Source organism: Mus caroli, chromosome 10, assembly GCF_900094665.2.
Source record: "Mus caroli chromosome 10, CAROLI_EIJ_v1.1, whole genome shotgun sequence".
NCBI lineage: Eukaryota > Metazoa > Chordata > Mammalia > Rodentia > Muridae > Mus > Mus caroli.
In genome coordinates this window covers 15,251,131-15,274,423 of record NC_034579.1, presented here as the reverse complement: position 1 = coordinate 15,274,423, position 23,293 = coordinate 15,251,131, and the positions used below count along the sequence as shown (strand labels likewise).

The 23,293-nt window shown below is 42.7% G+C and overlaps 1 long non-coding RNA gene across 1 annotated transcript in view; it reads right to left on the bottom strand.

The window, feature by feature from the left end:
* The window catches only part of LOC110304069, a 63,975-nt gene that overhangs the window by 21,695 nt on the left and 18,987 nt on the right, over positions 1-23,293 (bottom strand). Inside the window, exon 2 of the long non-coding RNA XR_002379009.1 lies at positions 16,363-16,475. This is a non-coding gene — a long non-coding RNA (uncharacterized LOC110304069). The remainder of the gene's footprint in view (positions 1-16,362; positions 16,476-23,293) is intronic.

The following is a 23,293-nucleotide window of genomic DNA, read 5'->3' as shown; positions in this document are numbered from 1 at the left end:
AGCTCCCCTCCCCGCCCTCACCCCCCGCTAGACCCAGCCCTCAGGCCCCCACTCTGTTCTCAGCTCTTCCACGACTCCCAGTGGTGCCTGGATGTCCGGGAGCCTGAGAACCCCACGGCCCTGGCCTCATTGTAGGCCCAGAGACCCCCAGACAGCTCCCGCTTCCCCACATTTCAGACTGTGCTTTCCTACCCAGGAGCAGTGCCTCCTGGGGCTTCCCTACAGCCCAGCACTCCTGTGAGATAAGCACAGTCAAGCTCCCTACAGTCTGCCTCCCCAGCCTGCCCTGCCCTATGGCAGAGAGGACTAGGGACACACAAGCCTACAATATATCATTTGGAGAGTCTTGAAACAGGATGGCCTCCCTCCCCAGATTCCCAAAGGTGAGGATTTCAGGGTAAACAACCATGCCTGACTGCTGTACAGTGTTCTTAAAAGTTGATAAATAATGTTAATGAAGGGAGAAAAAATTGTGTCTAGAAAAACACACCCCCGCTGTGGACTTGAAAGAACCTCGTGGGGAAACCCCCGACTCTGTTCCCGATTCTGTGTGCACCCAAAAATCTCGAACAGACCGTCTTGATGTAATACACGAGGTAGTTTAATGGCGGAGCTCTGGGTCGAAACGTATCTCACGCAGGAGACAGTGGATTCGACCCCGAGGCTTGGAAGCTAGGGGTTTTTTTATAGAAAAGGGTCTGGGGCTGGGGGAGGAATTGGCACGGTTTCATATGATTGGTCCATTTAAACATCAGCAGACTGTACATGCAGATAACATTTAACTTAGGTCAGAAGGGCGGGAGATAGGGAGGCGCCGGGCCAGTCCAAACATGTCATTCTCTTTATCTTTATGGCCAACTAGCCTCAGGAATGTCTTAACGACGGGCCTGCCCAGGCATGTCCTGGCCTGTTCTGCTACGTTCTCAGCCCCAGGTTTCAAAGCTCACAAACAACTCTTTGGGCTATTTGACATACATTACATGAATCACAGGTCTCAAGTTTTATTTTCTTTCATTCTCCTCTTCTTCTACTAAGTAATTCTAATCTTAGAATTTTAGAAGTCTATATCTCTATGTGAAGAATAGAAATCATACTCTTTTTCTATAAGAACAAAAACAGAATAAGAAGGGATAGTAAACAGAACTAGGCAGGGATCCTTCTAACAGCAGCCAAACTGACTGGTACATGGTCTACAGCTTGAGTGGCCCCAAGGTTCTCCAGGTTGCAACATTCCATTCTTTTTTAAGTAAAAGGAAGGGTAACCCTATGGGGTTGATATGAAAATACTGGCCTTCATAATGGCTCTGAAGTCTCCTCAGTAATATGTATTTTATTCACTGAACTATTATTTCAAGGATATCATTTAAACCAGTTTGTGAGTAAAATTAGCAGAAAACCAGGGTCCATAGAGAGCATAGAAAATTTCGTGAGCTGTAGTGGCTGTTCCTGGTTGTCAACTTGACTATATCTGGACTGAACTACAATCCAGAATTGGAAGGCTCACCTGTGGTCCTAATCTGGAGTCTGGGAGATACAAGTTTCTGACCTGGATCTTGGCATGGAGATCTTGTGGTATAGTGGCTATGAATTCCAGAAGATTAAGACTGGGAGATCTCTGAGTTCAAAATCATCTGGGATTAAAGGTGTGGTGGCATACACCTTTAATCTGGGCTACACTTCTGCAGGAGACCTACATAAGGACATTGGAAGAAGGAAGATTTACTCTCTCTCTTCTTTGATTGCTTGCCTTGTGGGACGGAGCAACTGCTAGATCCTTGGACTTCCATTCACAGCTGCTGCTGACCATTGTTGGGAGTTGGACTGCAGACTGTAAGTCATCAACAAATTCCCTTACTATATAGAGACTACCCATAAGTTCTGTGACTCTAGAGAACCCTGACTAATATGTGAGCATTTCCAGAAATAAGGTGATTTCCTTAGATTCAGAGATAGGTCACTGATTGATGCCATATCCTTGAGCCTGTAAAGGGATCGGCACCCATCTGGACAAGGGTCAAAGCCACAGGATGGCAGTCACTGTCCTCTGCCTTTCCTGTTCCAAGCCTCTGTCCCTCATGTCCTAGTACATTAATATCCTCTTTGAAAACCTCCTTGTGGTTTTCAAAACTCATTTTAGCTCTTACGCCAAACCCACCCAATGCTTCTTTCAGGATTCTAGTCAGTTATTTTTTAAAGTACTGACTTTGTACTGTGTTCACATGGAGTTAAAGCACACAAGTAGAAAACAACAGAAAATTCCTGTATTTGTAGCACTTCTAATGAGGTGAGTATAAAAATCAGCCTTTGCTGACTTAAAGTAGAAGACAGTTGTCTTGGATCTCAGGTTCAGAAGCACAGTGCATGGCTGATTGGCTCTGGGCCCCCAGAGAGGCTGAACATTCCAGATGGAACAAAGCTACTTAGGTAACAATGACAGCTGGCGAGCAGAGAATGAGAGAAGGGGTCCAGGGACAAAACAGACCCTTCAAGACGTGCCTGCAGTTACTTGCCTCCTCTATTCACAATGCAAGCATCCTATTGAGTAAGTCACTCACTGCTCGAGGGCCTGCCCTGGAATCCTGTTGCACCGAAGTCCAAACTTCCAGCATATGAGTTTTGGAGACTACTGTACATGCAAGAGTAACAGCAAACAAAGAAGTGGAGGGCGTTGTATCTGAGCAGGTGTCATGGACCTTGGCTACGTTGTTGGTGAACATTCAATTCTGCTGAGGAAGAGAACAACTGAGAAGAGGAGGCTCATATTTTTAAACATATTGTAAGTAAATTAATGCTGCATCAGACATGTTAGGAAGACCACTTAGAGCAAGTACAGGGCCAGGACACCTGATATGCACAATATTAGTATATGTGAGACACTGTACATATATTTGTCAACTCCTTTGTGAAATTATGACATCCTGTGACCTTGACTCATAGAGCACAAATGGAATCCCAGGAGCTCATCAGGTTAATTGGCATATAACAGCCATGGCCCTAGTTTGGTTCTAGATACTGTTTTTGTCTGCTGCAAAGGCTGGCTGACCAAGTTCAACTTCATTCTCAGTGACCAAGGCAGGCTGGTGTGGCAGAGACAGAACAACCACTTAACATGGTTGCTGGCATGCCGTGTGCTATAAAGCAAGTCAAATTATACTGATTCTTCTCTCAGTGTAGATTAAATAAAAGTAGGATTCATTCATCTTCATTTGACTCGTGAGCCGTTTTTGTGAGAGCCAGCCTGCCTGTGGACTTAGACACTGCCATCCGTTGCAATGAAATAACTTCTCAAGTGGCAACATTAACAATAAAATGCTGAAGTGTGTGAGGGTGGTTTTTATAGAAGTTCAAAGAAGGCCTGACTGAAGAGACTTTTGAGCATGTTAGCTTAAATATTCACATCAAAATCTATTGATACCAGTTTCTCTTTTGTATGAATACTTCACTTCATGGAGAAACCACTATAAGGTAAGGTGTATACAGTCCAGGCAAAATCGTCTGTCAAATAGAGTTTTCTTCCTTTGTCTGATGGTATGTATCTTAGAAAATGCCAGAGCCTTGAGAATAGAGATAATACAAAGGAGCATAAATTCAATAATGTATGAGTCAATTGCAATCTGATATTGTAGGTCAGCAATTGATATTATTTATAAATATGGATGTAGCTTGATATTATTTAACTCAGTTTCCTCACATTTTAAAGTCCACATAAATTATCTAATACAAATAAAGATTCAATGATTCTGACATGGGTTTGAGACTGTAATTTTAACAAACTCCCAAGCTTGGGATGAGACTTAATTGTAGGATGCTTAACATGCCTGGAAACTTGGGTTTGATTCTCAGTGCCACATATACTGGGCTTGATGGAACACATCTTTAATCTCAGCACCCTGGAGGTAGTAGATTCACTGCTGGGTACCTAGACAGAGATTAGCAATCTTGAGGGCCACTGAAGATGGACCTCTCCTCATGGACTTGGACCACACTCTTTCTTTCTCTGGTTGCACTAAAAAAAGGGAACACTTCCTTAACGCTTAAATTGCTACATGACAAGAATTGAGGTATCTGGGCTTTGTTGAGGCCCATTAATGGAAATCTTCTTCCTTCTGCTCAAAAGAATAGAATTCCCGAGAGGTTAGTGATTTGGTGGCTCAAGGCTTTGATCCCAGAATTCTATAGATAGAAGCAAGTGGATCTCTGTGAGTAGTCCTTGCTGGCCTTGAACTCTCTCTCTGTAGACTACTCAAATGAGACCCTGTAGAGAGAGGAAGGGAGAGACAGAGATTCACAGAGACACCGAGAGAGACAGAGACAGGATGGAGAGACAGAGAGACACACAGAGACAGAAACAGAGAGACAGAGACAGAGAGAGAAGAAATCCAAGTCTGTCTCTGGTCTGACATTCTAAGATGTCCCCAGCATCATCCTGTCAATAGCCAGGTCACATGTCCATCCCTGACTCCAAGAAAAGATGGTTCACCGGAAGACACGCTCAGGAAATAGGAGAACTAAGACTCCATTTAATGAGATAATATCTTTATCCTCCCGGCAGCTCCTCCCTTGAGGAGAGTGTTGTGGAGTTTCCATTGCAGAGCACCTTAGAGTCTGGCTGTCTTTCTGAGTACTAACTCAGAAAAGTCTAACTTTTCCNCCCCCCCCCTTTTTTTTTTTTTGTTCTGTTTCTGTTGTTGTTGTTTTGTTTTTGTTTGCTTGTTTGTTTTAGAAACTGGCTAAAGCCACTCTTTCTCTGAAGCTGCCTTCTATCTAGTGACCGCCTCCTGACCCCATTGCTGCACAGGCCGGAACTTAAAAGGCACGGCTTTCTATCCTCTTCATCTCCCACTTCTTGGCAACTGCGAAGAATCACAGTTCACAGGGGAGGGGAAGGGGGAGAGGTTTTTGGAGGGGAAACAAGGAAAGGGGATAACATTTGAAATGTAAATAAAGAAAATATCTAATTTGAAACTCAAGAAGAATGAAGACCAAAGTGTGGACACTTTGCCCCTTCTTAGAATTGTGAACAAAACACCCATGGAAGGAGTTACAGAGACAAAATTTGGAGCTGAGATGAAAGGATGGACCATCTAGAGACTGCCATACCCGGGGATCCATCCCATAATCAGCNTCCAAACGCTGACACCATTGCATACACTAGCAAGATTTTGCTGAANGGACCCTGATATAGCTGTCTCTTGTGAGGCTATGCTGGAGCCTAGCAAACACAGAAGTGGATGCTCACAGTCAGCTATTGGATGGATCACAGGGCCCCCAATGGAGGAGCTAGAGAAAGTACCCAAGGAGCTAAAGGGATCTGCAACCCTATAGGTGGAACAACAATATGAACTAACCAGTACCCCGGAGCTCGTGTCTCTAGCTGCATATGTAGCAGAAGATGGCCTAGTTGGCCATCACTGGAAAGAGAGGCCCCTTGGTCTTGCAAACTTTATATGCCCCAGTACAGGGGAACGCCAGGGCCAAGAAGTGGGAATGGGTGGGTAGGGGAGTGTGGGAGTGGAGGGTCTGGGGGACTTTTGGGATAGCATTGGAAATGTAAATGAAGAAAATACCTAATTAAAAAAATAAATTAAAAAAAAAAAGAATCACAGCTCACCTGCTTTGTTGTTCTTTCTCAAACTCTAATAAAATTGTGAGCTTTTCTGAGAGTCTGTTTCTAAATTATTTTATCAATAAGATTAATAACTCAAAAGTGGGATGCTCCAATTTCCCTAGTAACCCCCGGGGAGCACAAAGGGATCCTTCAGTTTCTATGGCTTCAGCAGGAGATCAGAATTCAAGGTAATTCTGGTCTATATAGTGAGTTTGAGGCCAGCCCAGGTTGTATGTATGACACCCTGTCTCAGAAATAAAACAATACAAAACTGAAAACAAAAACTTGTGTTTCCATATAATCCTAAGGCTGCTGGCCTCTAGGAGGCACATTTCAGTGGCTTCAGCCTTTTGTGAAGTGTAGCAAAGTCACTATGTCCACATAGTAGAGAAAAGCGTTAGAGATCACATTTGAGTTCAGGCTTTAGTTATTGAGTAGATACCTTGACCAAAAGTTAAAAGGCGGGAAAGACAGCAAATTTTGTTAGTTCTACTAGAAAAACAAAGTTAGAAAAATCAGGTTATACTTGGGTCATGGAGACCTTGTGGTGGACAAAGCAAAAGAAGGAAGAAACGGAAAATTATTTGTCTTTTTGTCTCAACCAGTACAAGAAGACGAAGAATCTAGATGCAGTTTGACTCTATGGGGCAGAGAACCTGACACTGATCTTGGAGCACAGATAATGTCCAGGAGGACTGTGGCCGACTGCCCTCCCAGATAAGGGAAGAGCCCATGCAAATGAAGACAACCTTCACAGAAGTTGAAAAACTAGTTCCCTGAGTGCAGTTGCTTAGAGAGAGCTCCCATTGGTTGGTGTCTGGGAAGTGCTTGTGTAGTACATTAAGGGCTGAGATCACCGGAGGGGAATTTAATCATGTAAAAGCATGCTGTGGTGACCAGGAGTTGAGCTCTAGCCTACCACACCTGTGTGTGACTTCGGTCAGAGTCTGGAACTCAGACATGGAGGGTCCATGCTGCTATTGTCTAGACTGTCTGCCGTCTTTGTGTAAAAGGAGGTCCACAGTTAGGAAGACACCATGGTCCCTAAGCTGGCTGATTTCAAATTATCTTTCTGAAATCTTATCTTAGAGGCTTGGGTTGGAGAGCCAGGCTTCCAGGGCTGAATCATAACTAACTCCACCTTAGGTCGCATCCTGACCTTGAACAGGTTCCACGCCTTCTTCTCTTTCCGTTTCTTCATCATCAAGAACATAGCACTAGTGGGACCTGTCTCATACCCTTTTAAAATGAAGGTTAACTAAGGTAAGAGTCATACTGTCCTTAGAAAAATGCCAACCTGTTAAATACTATATAAACATTTAGTAAATACAACTAGGACTTACAGACTCCTAGAGACCTGTGAACACATTCCCCAAAGTCTGAAATTCTTAATTGAAACCTTCTGCGCTATTGCTGTGCACACATCTGGGATACTCTGGGTATGAGCCTTGTGTTCATCCCTATGCAGATCTTTGTGCTGTGTCTGGCAGGCAACAGCAGCTCTGTACTAGGCTGTGAGGCTTGCCTCCGCTTAACTCCCAGATTCTTCCCACTTTCCCCAACAGCTTAAGTCAGTTAAGACCAGCAGCTGGGCAGTGCTCCTTCTTAGGGGAGGGTGGGGTCTCAGTGTTGCTTTCTAATCTCACAAAGTTATTGTGTTCATTTGAAACAGTATAGCAAGCATGTGATATGTCTCAAGTTAGAGAAGGTGCTAAAATGTTTCTCAGTATGTATCATCATTATGCAAATGAGTACCATGTATGGAAATTTGGGATCTAGATTGCCTTCCTGTATAGTATGTGACAATGGGCCTGTCTGCCAGGAAATAGAAGTCTCAGAATTCAGCCTGCCTTTTCTACTATGGACTGAGGGAAGTAAGGGGTGTGTATGTGTGCAATCTTCCCCCACCTCGCTGCCCTGAAACTGCCAAGAGATTCTGTTTGTATAGCACACAGGTACATGTGAGAGCCTGACCATACAATGACAGGGCAGAACTCAACAGGAAGCCAGCACAGGTAAAAGATGGCTTTCTTCTCTCTCTCTCTCTCTCTCTCTCTCTCTCTCTCTCTCTCTCTCTCTCTCTCTCTCTCTTCTCCTTCCTTCCTTCCTTTTTCCTTCCTCTTTCTTTCTTTCTTTCCTTCTTTCCTTCCTTCCTTCTTTCTTTCTTGGTTTCTTTCTTTCATAATTACATCATTTTATTGAAAATCTATTCTTTTCTCATATAATACATCCCGACTATAGTTTCCCCTCCCTCTACTCTTCCCAGATTCTCCCCCATTTTCCTTCTTATCCAGGTCTACTCCCTTTCTGTCTATTGTTACAAAAGAATAGGCTTCTAAGAGATCACAACCAGATATGACAAAGTAAGATACAATAAGATGAAGCAAAAACTTTCATATCAAAGTTGGGTACAGCAACCCAACAATAAAAAGAGTCCCAAGAGCAAGCACAAGAGTCAGAGACTCTCCTGTTTTCATAGAGGTCCCATAAAAATACTAAGCTAATTAGTTATAATACATATGCAGAGGACCTGGTGTAAACCCATATAGGCCCTGTGTTTGCTGCTTCAGTCTCTGTGAGTTCATATGAGCCTTGCTTAATTGAGTCAGAGCTCTGCGTTTTCTGTTGCTCTTTATCCCCTCTGACTCTTACACTCTTCTGCCTCCTGAGAGATTTCCTGAGCTCTGAGGAGAGGTGTCTTAGGTAGGGATTATTTTATTGTTTTGTCACAACCATGGCAGAAAAACAAGTTGGGGAGGAAAGAGTTTATTTGGCTTACACTTCCAGATTATTGCCCATTATTGGAGGACGTCAGGCCAGGAACTCAAGCACGACTGAAACCTGTAGGCAAGAACTAACTCAGAGCCCATGGAGGGGTGCTGCTTATGGGCTTGCTTCTCCTGGCTTGCTCAGTCTGCTGTCTTATAGAATCTAGGACCACCAGGGATGGCACCACCCCCCATTCCTCACCGAATTGATCACTAATTGAGGAAAATGCCTTACAGCTGGGTCTTATGGAGGCCTTCCTCCACAGAGCCTCCTTCCTCTCTGACTCTACCTTGTGTCATGTTGACACACAAAACCAGCCAGTACAAGAGGGATTTGATAGAGACCTCCAATTTAGATTCTCTCTTTGTGAAATGTCTGATTATGGGTCTCTGCATTGCTCCCATATGCTGCTAGAGGAAACCTCTCTGATAATAACTAGATAAGGCACTGATCTATGAGTATAGCAGAATATCATTAAAAAATCAATTTATTGATTTTTTTTAGATGGGTAGTGTTTGGTTTAATCCTAAGTCTCTGGGCTATCTAATCTCTGATTCTTGGTCACTCAAGCAGTATGGGGTATGTGTTGGCATCAGGACCTCTGAAACCTGTGACATCACATAGGTGGGACCTGCAGACCTGTTTCCAAGACAACAGCCACCATATTCCCAGAATTCACTTAGCTCTCCTCCCACCTTTACCTGTGTTACATCATTATCCATATATATAAAAGGAGAATGCCCCTTCCCTCCCTCTCTCTCTGTCCCCCCTCCCCCTCCTTTTCTTTCTGCTGCCACCTTCCCCCTTTCTCTCCTAATAAACCGCTTACATGTGGAACTGTTTTGGCCTGGTATGCTGTGTTCAGATGCAAGCTGCTATTCTAACACATCACTATGGGTTCCTTCTCAAGGAGTGAGCCTTATGTCATGTTAGGCATTGGTTGGTTACTCCTGTAACTTCTGTGCCACCATTGCCCTAGCATATTTTGCAGGCAGGACAGATTGTACGTTAAAGGTTTTGTGACTGCATTACTGTCCACATTTTTCTTTGGGTAGTCTACAGAGTACCTTCCTGCACAAAAGAGACTGGAATGTAGGGACGAAGGCTCCAGGTAGGCACCAGCTTGACTTCTCCATGTTCAACGACTTGCATGAATGCTGTCCTCAGCAGTGAGGCCCACATTTCAGTTTGCAGAGAACAACCCTATGTCTTAGCATCAGCTTGGGGATTTCCATAGGACCCTCTTGGTCAACAACTCGATTAAATACAACCTAGTCCCTCCACTGGAATCCTTACCTCGCTACAAAAGATGGCCAGTTGAGGCTCTATATCTTCTCTGTATCTACAGATTATAGCTTGGTTATCACTTAATGGCTAATATCTACTCATAAGTGAATAGATACTATATTTGTCAGAAAGAGAGCTTTCAGTGTTCCAGCCCAACATCACAAAGTCAAGGGCAAGAGCTTGGCTTGGAGCTGGGAGCTAATAATATATCCAACACAAGAGTAAGATAGATGCTCTCACACTGGCTTTGAAAGTATTGGATTAGATCAATGTATGAATGTCCTTACAGAATGTGCTAAATCAAAAACAGTACAACCAACCAAGTATGGCCACACAAAGTCTTACCTCTGTGGTAATTAGAGGGTTAATTTTCTGCTTAAAATTCCAAAAAAGTGGAAAAGAACTTGACACATCAGAGGCACATGAGAAGGTCAATGTGGCTAAAGTGCAAGGAGGTGCCTTGGTGAGTCTGGAGAAGAGGCAGCTCATCTGTTTGGACTTCATTCTGAGGTCAACAGGAAGCCATTGGGGGATTTAAACAATAGAATGGTGTATCACACCTTGACTTGCACATTAAAGGTGGGTGACTGATCCAATGTAGGTGGCTGTTTTTAAAAGATCACTGCAGTATTTATCATGTGTCTCTCCAGAGGGAGCTATTCATAGAACTAGATAAACTATGATGCTTAGATAGGGGCAAGAGTGGAAAAGCTAAAAAGAATGAGATTTGAGATTTGTTTTTGAAAGTATATTGCAAGATAATATATCCAACACTACATAGAGTAAGATTTAGAAGAAGAAAGGACTTAAGACAAAAGAGTGAAAGTGAAGGAACTAAAAATGATGTTAAAGAGCGATGGAGATAAGAGCCATCAAAAGTACTTATAACATGTAAACGAGCTGCATTGTAAAAGGAAGCTACACTGAATGACAAGTCACAAATGTGTCGCTGCTAAAAACAGGAAATTCTACTCGCAAGTATTGGAAGTAGAGCCATGAGTGTTCTTCTTTACAAGCGTCTTTGGGGTAGCCACTGCCACTCAAAATAGTTAAATCTTCCAGGGAGGGTTTCTGGGGGGATCTGTGGGAATACTTATAACATTTCAAGGCATACACTAACTAATTCTTTTGCTGTCGTTATGACATCTAAGAGAAGAGACAGCCTTCCCTGGTGATGATCAGCAGATTTTTAGAGGTGATGGTGACTCAGAAAAAGGAAGAGTAAGGATCAAAATCCATGGGGAAATAAGAGTTGAATCTTCATCTGAATTATTTCAACTGAACAGATATGATAATTGCCTGGAACAAATGACCCAGCTTCAGGCTGCACTAATCCCATGTGCATACTGATGTTACACAGAGACATTGAAGTAGTGCTCCATGCTTTCATTTCTCTGTGTGGATGATATCATGGGCATCATAATAAAATCTTAAACCAGGTGGATTAGACTGACAAACCTTCAACTACCTTCACTATAGACTTTAAACTGACAAAGGAAAACTGTACCTGTCAAAGAAATCTTCTCATTTGATTTCAGAAAGCCCCCTGATATTAATAATGATATGTGAAGTTATTAACTCCTACAAAGAAAGGTTTTTTTAGTATATAAACTGTCACTCATTGAACTTGATCATAGAATGAGAGGTTTCTAACCCTTGATTTTCAATATGTAGGATCAATCTAAGTTTTCTGTCATGTAAAAATCCTAGCTTATGATGGCTGTAGATGACCCTTCAGGAGGGTCACAGATGGCATGTCAAATGTGTTGATGGAGACACTGATGAGCAATTCATGAGACCTTTGATTGTTTTTGAATTCCCCTCTGTTGTCACAAAATTTCTAGTGACATGGCCTTAGCATAAGCGTCAATGCCTGAGCCTTGTTTTTATATGAACCACACGTGGGTAATGGTCTATTCATGAAATGAGTTCATATTTACACTGGGCTTAGGATATGCTATCTAAGTGTGAGGACCAACAGACCTGGATGACGTGGTGAGAGGTTTTGTTTGGGTTTTAGCTCTTTACAATGAACCACAGAAGGATGTGGGTAACTTGATAAATACGGTGCCCTATGAGCAAATGTTTTTTCCTCTGTATTTATGCAACTATGCTAGAACCTATAACAAAGGACATGAAGAAACCTAACATGCAAAGGAGTTGGTATATTATTTATTTATATTTATAAAGAGACTATCTTATGCAAAACGGTTTGCACTTTATTTGTAGAAGGAATGTAAAAACTGTGAAATATAATGGTTTATGTTGAAGTCACTTCTAGCCTTTCACAAGAGAAGAATGTTACTGAGAAAGCAAATGGACTAAGCTGGGAGGTGGTACCACTGGAATGTCACAAAAACTAAAACTTCCTGGCTGTGGGTTCTAAGTTATAATTCCAACCTAAAAAATGTTTTAAAGTCCTAACAGTGTTCCAGCAAGGAAGAAGCCTTGGGCCATACATGGGAGCACAGATCTCACTGTGGAAACAGCTTTGGCTCTCTATGGAATCATGGAGAGACTGCCTAGCTGAGTGTGGAGAGCAGCAGAGGTGTGTCTTCATCCTAACACTCAATAACTTAGTATTTCCCTAGAAAGACAGCATAAAGTACTAAAAAGAAAAAACCTGACCATCCATCTCCACTTCACAAAGCACATAGGGATTTCTTGGAATCATTCTTTTCTACCAGCCTAAGTTAGGGAAGTTTTCGGCGTTAAGCAATAGAACAACCATACAACAGTAACTTGTTTCTCAGGCTCCCCTTCTGGCTTATTTAATCATTTGCAAGAGCGAGTGTAGGGTACTGCACTATTGGTAATGCCAACCATGAATGCTAGGATTTAACCCATGTTTATTTATTCTGATAGGTGGTGATGATTCTATTGCTACAAAATGCAATGTGCAGTGAGTGCCCTCTAAGGAACTGGGTCATTGACAATCAGTTATGCATACATTATGGTAGTAAACATATTTTAAATAACAACGAATCATGAAATACAGTTCTGGCTCCCATCAACTTGAAAGTGTCTAAAGGTCTAAAGTCCAGGCTACCCTGGAAATATGCTTAATTGTCTGTTACAAGCCTGCACACTCATTTTTATTTTCTTAGCTTTCACTTCCTTCCGTTTTCTTTAAATGTCAGGAAGAAGATGAGAAGTCACTCGGAGAAGGAGCTAATTATAGCACATAAGCATTCTGGAGAAGGCAGGAAGAAGAGGAAGCCACACGACGACAACTCTGAGAGTGGAACTGTCTGCCCAGGAGAAAAGAACTAGACAGGAGACAGGAGTGCAGACACTGCCCAGAGCTATAGTGGGGAACTGCCCAGACACTGTGGCTTCTAATTGCTTTACTTATGGACCATCTACTTACACACTTTTAAGAATTCGCCCCAACTGGCCCTCTTCAGCTTAGCCTCTACCAAAAAAGCAAGTCAGAACAAAAGATCTTCAGGAGCCTTCCAACAGTTTCCTATGCTTTGACTTCTCAAAACTTCTTTAAAATACTCTTTTAGCTTAACGCTGTGAATTCCAAATATACAGAATGTTACATTCTTTCTTTTGTTGCACTGAGACTACTGTTGTTACTTGTCCCCTTCTAAGCTGGCTTTTCCTTTCATGCAGGAACATTTTCAAATAAAAATTACCCTGTCCTGGTGTTTTTGACCATGCCTCTTCCTGCATGAAGTTAGTACATGCTGCCTAGGACTCAGGCCAATTGGCTATGAGTTAAACAGAGATGAGTGAAGCTTGGACCTTATCCTTACAACCTCATCTAGCCAGGGGCTGGTGGTCAACTCTGGACATAGACTTGTAATGTAATTCTGACTTCTCTATCTGCCAGCTTTGGCAAGTTATTTCAACTAGTCAGCATTCCAAGATCTCCTTGCACAAATGCTATGGCTATCATATCTGTTTCATAGTTGGAATCAATGAAATACTAAAGTACAAGTCTGATAGGAAGTTCTCAGTAAATGTATCTGTGTGATTATTGCTGAGGGTGATATTAGTCACTGTCCCACAGCTATAAGAAAATGCCTGATGGAAGTACCTTAAGAAAAAAAAAAGGCTTCATTTTGAGCCTGGGGATCTATATGATGGTGGAGAAGGCTTGGTGTGGCAGTGTGATGCTGCTGGTCACATTGTATCTATAGTCAGGAACTGGTTGGGGAGTATGATGTGGCTGGTCACATTGTATGCACAGTCAGGAACTGGTGGGGGAGTGTGATGTGGCTGATCACACTGCATCCACATTCAGGAACTGGAGAGATGAGTGCAGACATTCATTTTAGGATTTTTTTCCTCCTTTTTATCCAGTCTGGAATCCTAGTCCATGGGATGGTGTTGCCTGCTCAGGGCAGATCTTCCCTCCCCAGTTACACCTCTTCATAATCACCCTCAGGGGCAAGCTTTGGAAGTATTTGTCTATAAGGAAATGCTGAATCCAGTAAAGTTGACAATAAAAAGTAAAAATTGTAAGGGTTTAGTTTTGTTTAGAAGACTTTTCCTTCTAAACTCTCCTCTTTGCTTTTATTTTCCATCCTACCTCGCCACTAGCCACTAGAGGTCACTGCCTTGGTGTTTGTTTATTTGTTTTTATGGTAAAGAAAAGATATTTTGGCATCTGAGCATATATGGGGTCTGAGCATCATTTGGCTTGCCAATGCATAGGGACATAATACATGTCAGCCTTATATTTCATCGACTTGGCCCTCTCTTCACAGTTCTGATCTTTGTGAATCATTCAGTGTAGGAGAAAGACACAGGCACAATTACACATATAGTGCTCAGTGTCAAGGCATTTCCTCTATAAATATTCATTCTGAAGTTGTGGGAAGTCAGGCTCTGAGAGGCAAAAGTGAGGTAGGCAGGACAGCTACAGCCTCTGCCCTCATGTGCATGTGGAGCCTTGCAGATGACAAGTGCATTCATAAGGCAAAACAGAGATCTCTGGGAAGGAGTGGGCTTGGATTTGGCTCAGACTCTGAGGCAACACCTTCTACCACAGTGGGAATCTTATGTGCATGATGGTGACTTACAGCTGTCCAAACCTCAGTGAAATGAACAACCGAAATGTTTTAAACAGAGGGGATACACAGGAGAACACCAAAGTCCATTCATATGGTTGGCTTTAAATGGAGACTTAGAAAATTATGTGAGCTGAGGGGTAACCTTAATGTTTTCTAACTATGTCCTGGCTGGGAATGCCAGTGCACTGAAGATGGATTACTTCTCCCTGTGTCCTATTTTGAGAATGAGAATGGAGAGTAAGGTATGAATTCGGACTTAATGCGGTAGGGCTGGAAAACACCAACTCTATCAACTGTATCAAATGGCTGAAGGTCTGAATTCCCAAGGCTGCCAGAGGCCATCAGGTCACCGTGAAACTGGCTTGGCAGTGAGTTCATATAAAAAAGAACAGCCAGCTGCCTAGCCATCTGTCCTGGGTCCGATGATTCAGAAGGTGATGATGGTCTACTCACAGCTGAGCATGCAGGCAGGTTGAAGGCTGTGGCCTGGCCTTAGACCCCCGCTCCTGCAACTGGAGGGAGCTGGATGCTAGGTTAGGGCCTAGCTAAGGTCCAGATTCCGCCCCTTGTTCCCAGCTTACTCTGAATTACATCATACTAACTGTACCATAACCAAAGAGAGCTAAGGAGGGAGCATGGAAGAACTTGGAAAATGATGTGAGAGACTAAGGATGAGCTCAGTTACAATTTCTGAGTCAGGTTCAGTGCTGCGGGAAGGGGTACAACCTTGACCTCGTAGCTCAAGGCCAGAAAGAAGTCAAAGGCTTAGGCTACCTCTATGCTTCTTGACTGGTTGCTAAGCAACCACAGCCTACTGAGCAAGCATGGAGGAGATGGACCAAGCAAGTTTCTAAAGGGCACTACATCTAGGATTTGTGTTTCTGGTAAAAGAGACTGGTGGCCTACAAGGCGGAGGCGCTTCTGGGGAAAACAGTAACAGGATCACTTTGAGCTTTTAGAGAAAGGGCACTTTCACTCTTACCAATTAACGTTCTACCTCTCCCTTTCTAACTGAGCCCTTCCTTCCCCATCTGGGACAACAGAACGAATTTGCCAGCTCTTTGTAGTTACTGGGAAAGGAAGTGGGTGGCTTCTGGGTCATTTATGAAGTGCAGCTGTACATTCAGAGGGGCCTCCGCCCAGCCTAGTCAGCCAGCTGATAGCTCAAGAATGAAACCACATCACCAAGACTGACAGGGGCTCTTTGGGCTTTCTCCTCTGCCTCCCCCACCCTTAGGAATTTGTCAGGCCTTCAAGCAGAGCAGAGAACAGGCACTGAAGCAAGAACAGTGCCATCCTGGCCTCCACCACCCGGATCTACAAAAGGAAAGACCTGCTCTCCTTACATTCGGTGCCTGTACCTCAGAACAAGAGGGCTGTGTCTCATGGTGCCGAGGAATGGGAATGTTAGCATCATTAAGAGGATGGGAAATTCTGTCTCCACCCCCACGTTCGTTCCCAGTGTCTCATGGGAGACACTTCATTCCTCCTTTCTCATCAACTCTTCTTTACACCCTGTGAATTTTGAGTCCATCCCTCCCACTTCCTCCAAGTCTTACATGAGACTCAGTCTGTTTCACTTGAAAACACTAGTTTCAGGGTTTGAAACTAGGGTTTGAAAGTAGCGGTTGGTCCGCTACTTCTGCACATACCCCACTAGCCCCCCCTTACCTTCCACTCATATTTAAATTGTGGGAAGACTACCTAGTTTTTTCTCCTCTGTACAGCATCACTGTTGAGCACCGCAGTATGGAGTAGGCTCCCCTCAAATGGTTCATGTATAGCTAGGCAGAGAATAAACGTATCCAACAATAGAAGACACGTTGCAGGATTTTCTCTGTCCAATCACATTAGGGCAGTGGCAGGCCTATGATTTGACAGGAAAAGGGAGGCAGAGCTAGGAGTTTGGGGGACAAGGAGAGAGGGGGGGTAGCAGGAGGGGAGAAGAAGAGAGGCCAACACGGAGGTTTTAAACAGCCTCAAGTAGCGATTGTCACAAGGTTAGAATAATTGGATTAAAGCTTTATCTTTATCAATTGGCTCTGAAATTGTATTGGCATCTTGTAAATTGTGATCTTATTGTAATATAAATCTGATTAGATGATTAAGCTTTAAGAATCATGCTTCTACTGAGTAACTAGGTGTTGAGATGGCTGATGGTCGGGTGTATGGGGCGTTGCATGGAATGGAGATGAACTCGCTAGCTGGGAGAGAATAGCTCAGCGGTGGGTGAGAACACACCGAGCGGGACCACCCGGGACATAGTGTTGTGTTCCCCGCCAATAGCGGGAACACAGATCAGCAAGGCAGAAGAGATGGCGGGTTGACCTTTTTAAATATTTCCCGCAACAAAGACAGGCATAGATTGTGAACTAGTGTGCTTCTTCAGTTCACTAAGTGTTAGCACTTCCCGAGAGTCTGACAATGTGTCCTTTGTGACACCATGAATGTCAGTAGTAGTTTTTCCTGGCATTCAGTTACCTCCTAGTGAGCAAGCTTTCCAGAGATGCAGAGTGAACTAACGGGAACTTTCTCTGTCTCTGTGTCTCTCTTTCTCCCTCAAACACACACACACACACACACACACACACACACACACACCATTTTTTAAGGAGTTGACCCAGGCAAGTCAAAATCTGCAGAACCATGGTAGGGGGAGAGCTTAGTCAGAAGTGTGTGTGTGTGTGTGTGTGTGTGTGTGTGTGTGTGTGTGTGTGCAAAAGCATGAAGACATGAGTTTGAGCCTCAGAACCCACATAAAGGAGCAAGGCTTGGAAGCACAGGATTTGCTATGCTGTACTGTGGAAGAGCAGCCAGGTAGATGCCCTGGGGCTCACTGCCAGCTAGCCTAACCTAATTAGTGTGTGCCAGGCCAGTGAGAAAGCCTGAGGAACAATACTGAAATTAACCTCTGACCTCCTCATGTCTGAGCATTTGCAGACCCATAAACAAGCACACCCATGAGCAGAGAGACAGAGATATATACACCAAACTGTTCTTAAAATGTTTTAATTCTGTAAAACAAACTATCTGAGTCCCAGAATTGGCACTCAGAATTGCAGCTCTACTGGGTGTCAGCTTCCTCTCTTTAGGCTTTAAGGACTCATGTGTATTTTGGATGGAGATCTTCTTTATTCAGTTTACTGATTTAAATGTTAGTCATATTTTAAAAAATATAGTCATAGCAAAACCCCAGACTGCATTGGCCTAACCTCTGGGCAGCACAGCCTACAGAAGGTTACACATGACCATGATCACACAGACCTGTAGGCAGATGGTGACAGCTGGATGTCATCATCCTTCAGATGACAGATGAATGAATATCTATGTACACTGTCTGTCTTCAGGGTGAGCTGGGACTATCACGAGAAGTTCTTCTTTAAGCTTTGATCTTCCAGGTCACATTTGTTAATGGCTCTTGCAGATGGGGTGAACTCAAGTGGGCATACCCACAGGTATGTTGATTTTACAGGAACCTTTACATACTGTTGTTACTTTTGAAACGTGAGAAACAAAACAAAATAAAACAAAAGATCTGACCAACTCATATGAGGTGGTTCCACATCTAATAAATAGCAGAGGTCGAATCTGAATACAGGCCACTTCACTGCAATAATTTTTATTTCCTTTTCACTACATCAAAATTTTTTAAAAATGTATTTAGTTTGAAGTCTTATTTCCAAAAAAATTAAAAAGAATTTATTTAACTGCTAATTCTACGCTCTCCTTCTATCTCCACTCACTACTTTCCCATTGCCATGATAAAGTACCGTGACCAAAGCAGCTTACAGAAGGAAGAGTTTTATCATCGTTAATGCAAGGATCATGGCAACAGGCAGACACAGCACTGGAGCAGTAGAGAGATCACATCTCAATCCACACACAGGAAGCAAGAGAGCTAACTTGAAATTGTACACGTCTTTTGAAACCTCAAAATCACCTCCTAATCCTTCCTAAATAGTTATTAACTGGGGACCATGTGTTCAAATGCCAGAGAGTTTTGGGAGACATCTAAACCACCAACAATACTATAGACTAACTCTTTGCTGTTTTACATCCTAGATTCTTACTATAGATAATGGTGCATAACATCGTGAACATTATAGTTTGGATATGGCTTGTCTCTTTAATGCATGTGTTGGAATTTTGGTCACTAATACAGTGAAATCCCAAATGTTTAGAATTTTTAGTGAGGTCTAATGGGAAGTGATTGGGTCATGAGTGCCCTTATGAAGGGATTACTGGTGGTGTCATGAAATGGGTTAAGCCTCTCCCTCTCTCTCCTGTCATATGCTATGACACAGCCAGGGAACAGACCTCATTAACTACCAATATCATACTATTTGGACTTTCCAGCCTCCAGAATTGTCATCCAAATAAGCTCCTTTTCTTTATAAACTAGCCTGCCAGTGGTATTCTGTTGTAACAACACAAAATAGACTAAGACAGATTTTCTCATTAAGAATTCTCCTCTATGTATCACACACATACACACATGCAAAGTTATGAGTTAACCAACCATTTCATATTTGATCTGCTGCTGGTGAGAACCATAGTACTGAGTCAATACCTTGAAAGGGAAACTCCTCACATGTCATGATTATGACTGAATTTGTCAAGGAAAAAAAAAGGCCTCTTTTATTCCAGACCAGACTTGGAACACACAATGTACAAGGTACATTGTTGGCACTCTAGAGATCTCTTAACTGTCTCTGCTCACTATATAAAGAAATTCTCTATACAGAATATTCTTCTTTAACAACCTCAATTTCAATAGGCAATATGGGAAATACACAACAAGTCAAAACTGTATTGTGTGTGGAGTGCTAGCTTTACCAAAAGATGCAGGACATGGATGCGGGAATTCAGTAACTGTTTACTGGCAGCTTGTCCATGATTGCCACTTTACAGGATACAAAATGGACAGTGTCATCGCTGCCTCAAGGACACAGGGAAGAGGAAAGGAGGAGGATTTATGGCACGGCTATTATACGGCAGTTAATTCTATCTTAGTTCTCATAACACCCCTCCAGGCAGACAGAGAGGAAAGTCTATCTCAGCAAAGATTCAGTTTACATTGCCCAAGATCACATGGCTGACAAACACTAGGACGTCAACCCAGATTTCTTTCTAAATACAAATCCGTGATGTTCTATAGTAAATCTCACTAAAAGCACTATAGGTCATGTGGGGATACAGTTCTGAGAATGGATTGGTGAGGTGGGAGAAGTCTCTGCTGTTACCTGATACCGACTTTAAGAGGAACAGTTGATACTGTCCAGGTAGAGAAGTAAAGAGTGTTTAATGAAAAGGGAAGAAGAGAGCAGAATCCAGAGGGAAAGGCACAAGGGATGCAGAGGAGAAGCTGACTCAGCTTTTAACGATTAGTGACATCAGCTTGATATCCTGGAGGCTGCGTGCGGTCAGTTCGAATCACTTAAAAATCTGATAGACAGCCTTAGAAATTAGGTGAGAGACCTTGGCAAGTGTCCTGAAAAGAGCTATATGGGACAGAGTGGGAAGATGACTGGCCAGTCAGTTCAGAATGGCACAGAAACAAATAAATAAATTCCAGGCAAAGATGAGGGAGGCTGGTAAAATTTACGAGCTAGAGGTCTGAGGAAAGATGAGAAAGAAAAGTAGAACACTGTATCTGTATATAAAGAGGACACTATAGCTTAAGTATGGTTCGCTCCCCATGGACTCATGTTCAAATTCCACTGTAAGTCATTAAAAGGACAGAGGTTTAATCCAACTCTAATGTTTATAGATGGGTGGGACTCTGGGAGTGCTACTATTAGGTAAGACCCAGGTAGGGCCCTTAAGTATAGTTAGCTTCCCGTGACTGAGATGAAACGCTGGAGATAATCAAATTAATAGAAGAAAAGGTTGTGTTCTGGCGTACGATGAGGATGGCCAGGGACTGGGGTGGCTGAGACAGAGTAAAAACAGACTAGAACTGACGGGAAGACCTTCTGTCTGGAAGCCACCAGAGACGCTGCTAGTGACTTACACATGAAAAAATTCAGGCTCTGTGTGGCTAAACCATTAAAGAAAGTCAGGAAAAATCCCCCAAATCAGAAGTAACCAAGATATGAAGCAGAAAAATCAGAAGTTAATGTTCAGTGAGGGAAAACCAAGTTGTTGCAAAATTCATAATGAGGTATCTAGTGAAGAAATATTCCCATCAACAAAACAAAACAAAACAAAAAAGCCCAAACAAAACCTAAAGGTATTTTATTCCTAATAATTTAAAAAGTAGAGAAAAATAAAGTACCACATATCCAAGTAAAAACCATGTAGCCCATCTAACTAATTCCTTCAGGTAATGTTGAAATGTCTCTTGCTACCATCCCTATCCTAGGACTCACCTAATCTAAAACACAGCAGAGGGAACAATAAGCTCTGCTAATTTCCCCCATCTTCATTTGATTAATCACTTGCTGTAATGGGAACAGGCTTGTTCAAAGATATGGGAATAATTTCAGAGATACCATGTTTCTCTGTATGGTTCATCCTGTCAAGCTAAATGGGTAAGTGGTGATCCACATAACAAGCAAAGACACATAAGCTGGACAAATAGCCAATAATCAATATGAGGTATCAGGGAAAGTCTGTCCAGCATGCTATCATGAGCCACATTCCAGCCCCATGAGATGGCATCAGGTCAGACAACCAGATCAGCAACTGCACTTTGATTCTTGCTTCTCTCCACTCCCAGGTTTTGCAAGCCTGGAACTTCCACCTATCCAGGGAAGATTGCTGGAGCTTATCTGGTGTTTATTAATGCAGAACTCACTGTACTGTCATACTTTGTGTGAACCAAGAGTCCCATTACCCAGAAAAAAAAATTCAGAGCCCTGTAACACTCACCACATGCAATCTGAGTTTTTCTATTGTTAGCATTCTGCTTAAAAGGGAATTGAAGAATGTGTCATTTAATGATCATGTGGGTAGGTAACAACAACAACAACAACAACAACAAAATGAGTGTAGTAGGTCAGCCACAAAATACCACGAGGAAAAAGAGCTCCAGCTGTCAACTGACTGGAAGTGTTTGCTTTGTGATCACTTTAGAACATCATTTGGAAACCACCTCGGAGTCCTGGAAGTCCAGTTTGCTCAACTTGGCATATGGTATTTAGGGCTTTGGGGTGGGTATGGAGACAGCTACTCATGGGATGTGGCTGTGTTACTAAACTTCTCTTACATTATCTCTCTATTGGATTCTGTTTCCATCATCCCATTAGAGTTCAAAATTATTGTGTGCAAGGCACTGTGGTTGTTCCTGCAATGCATGAACTCAAACAGAGAGAGCATTCAGTCTGAAAGGTAGGTTCTTTGTTTTCCAGTTTTCCATGTGGGAATCAGGTCCCAGGGAACCAGGGTCTGACCACACAGATGCAGATTCAAAAGACAATGGGATCCATGCTTCTTCAATCTATGCTTCATGCTGGTTGCTGGAGTCTGTGTTGTTCACATTGGGTGCAACATTCACCCTTATGAAAGGTTTTGTGAAATTCTCTCAGCTCTTGTTTGGGATGATGTAAACCTACAGATTCTTATGCAACAACAGTAGCAATAATCACAGGCCTTAAAATAATGTACATATGGTTCATTTTATCCTCACAAGGTCTTATAACATGGAACAGTTCAACTTTCAAAGCAATACACCAAGGCTTGGGTGACTAGCCCCAAATCCCCTACATCACAGCTAATAAAGGGAAGGGTCTACATTTGAACCAAGATGTACTGGTTATCTTTCTGTATTTGTGATAAACACAACCAAAAGTAATTTGGTGATGGAAGGATTTATTTAGCTTACATATCCATGTCATATTCCATCACTGAGGGGAGTCAAAACTAGAACTCAAGACAGGAATCTGGAGGCAGGAATTGAAGCAGAGACCATGCAGGAATATTGTTTACTGCTTTGTTTTGTTTGCTTTCTTATATAAGCATACTCAAGACCATTTGCCCAGTGATGGCACTGCCCTCAGTGTGCTGGGCCCTTCCACATCAATCACCAGTTAAGAAAATGCCCCATGGGCTTGCTTGCAGGCCAATATAATGGGGGCAATTATCTCAGTTGAAGTTTCCTCTTCTCGAATGACTTCAGCGTGTGTTAAGTTTATTTTTAAAAAAATTAACCAGTATAATAATTCTTCTAACATTGACGCTGTTGGATCCAGAGTGTGAGGTGGGCCAGCAGCATCTAAGAATTTGCCTTTAATACAAATTCTCAGGGCTCAGCCCTGACTTACAACATCACAAAGGTTGGAGGTAGGCTCAGCAAACTGCATCTATCCTCCTACGAATTAGTACGCATGCCCAAGCTTGTCCAGGATCGAGCATGCAGCTCTGCCCAGTGCTGTGCACATCTCATCTCCTCTCCATCCTCGCTGCCCTGTGTGCAAAGAGCAAAAAGGGAACTGCTCTAACAGATGGTTCTGTAAATGATGTGAACTTTCTCTTTTTTTTTTTTTGTTCTATGTGATTTTTTTTTTAATATTTTTATTACATATTTTCCTCAATTACGTTTCCAATGCTATCCCAAAAGTCCCCCATAGCGCCCCCCACTTCCCTACCCACCCATTCCCAT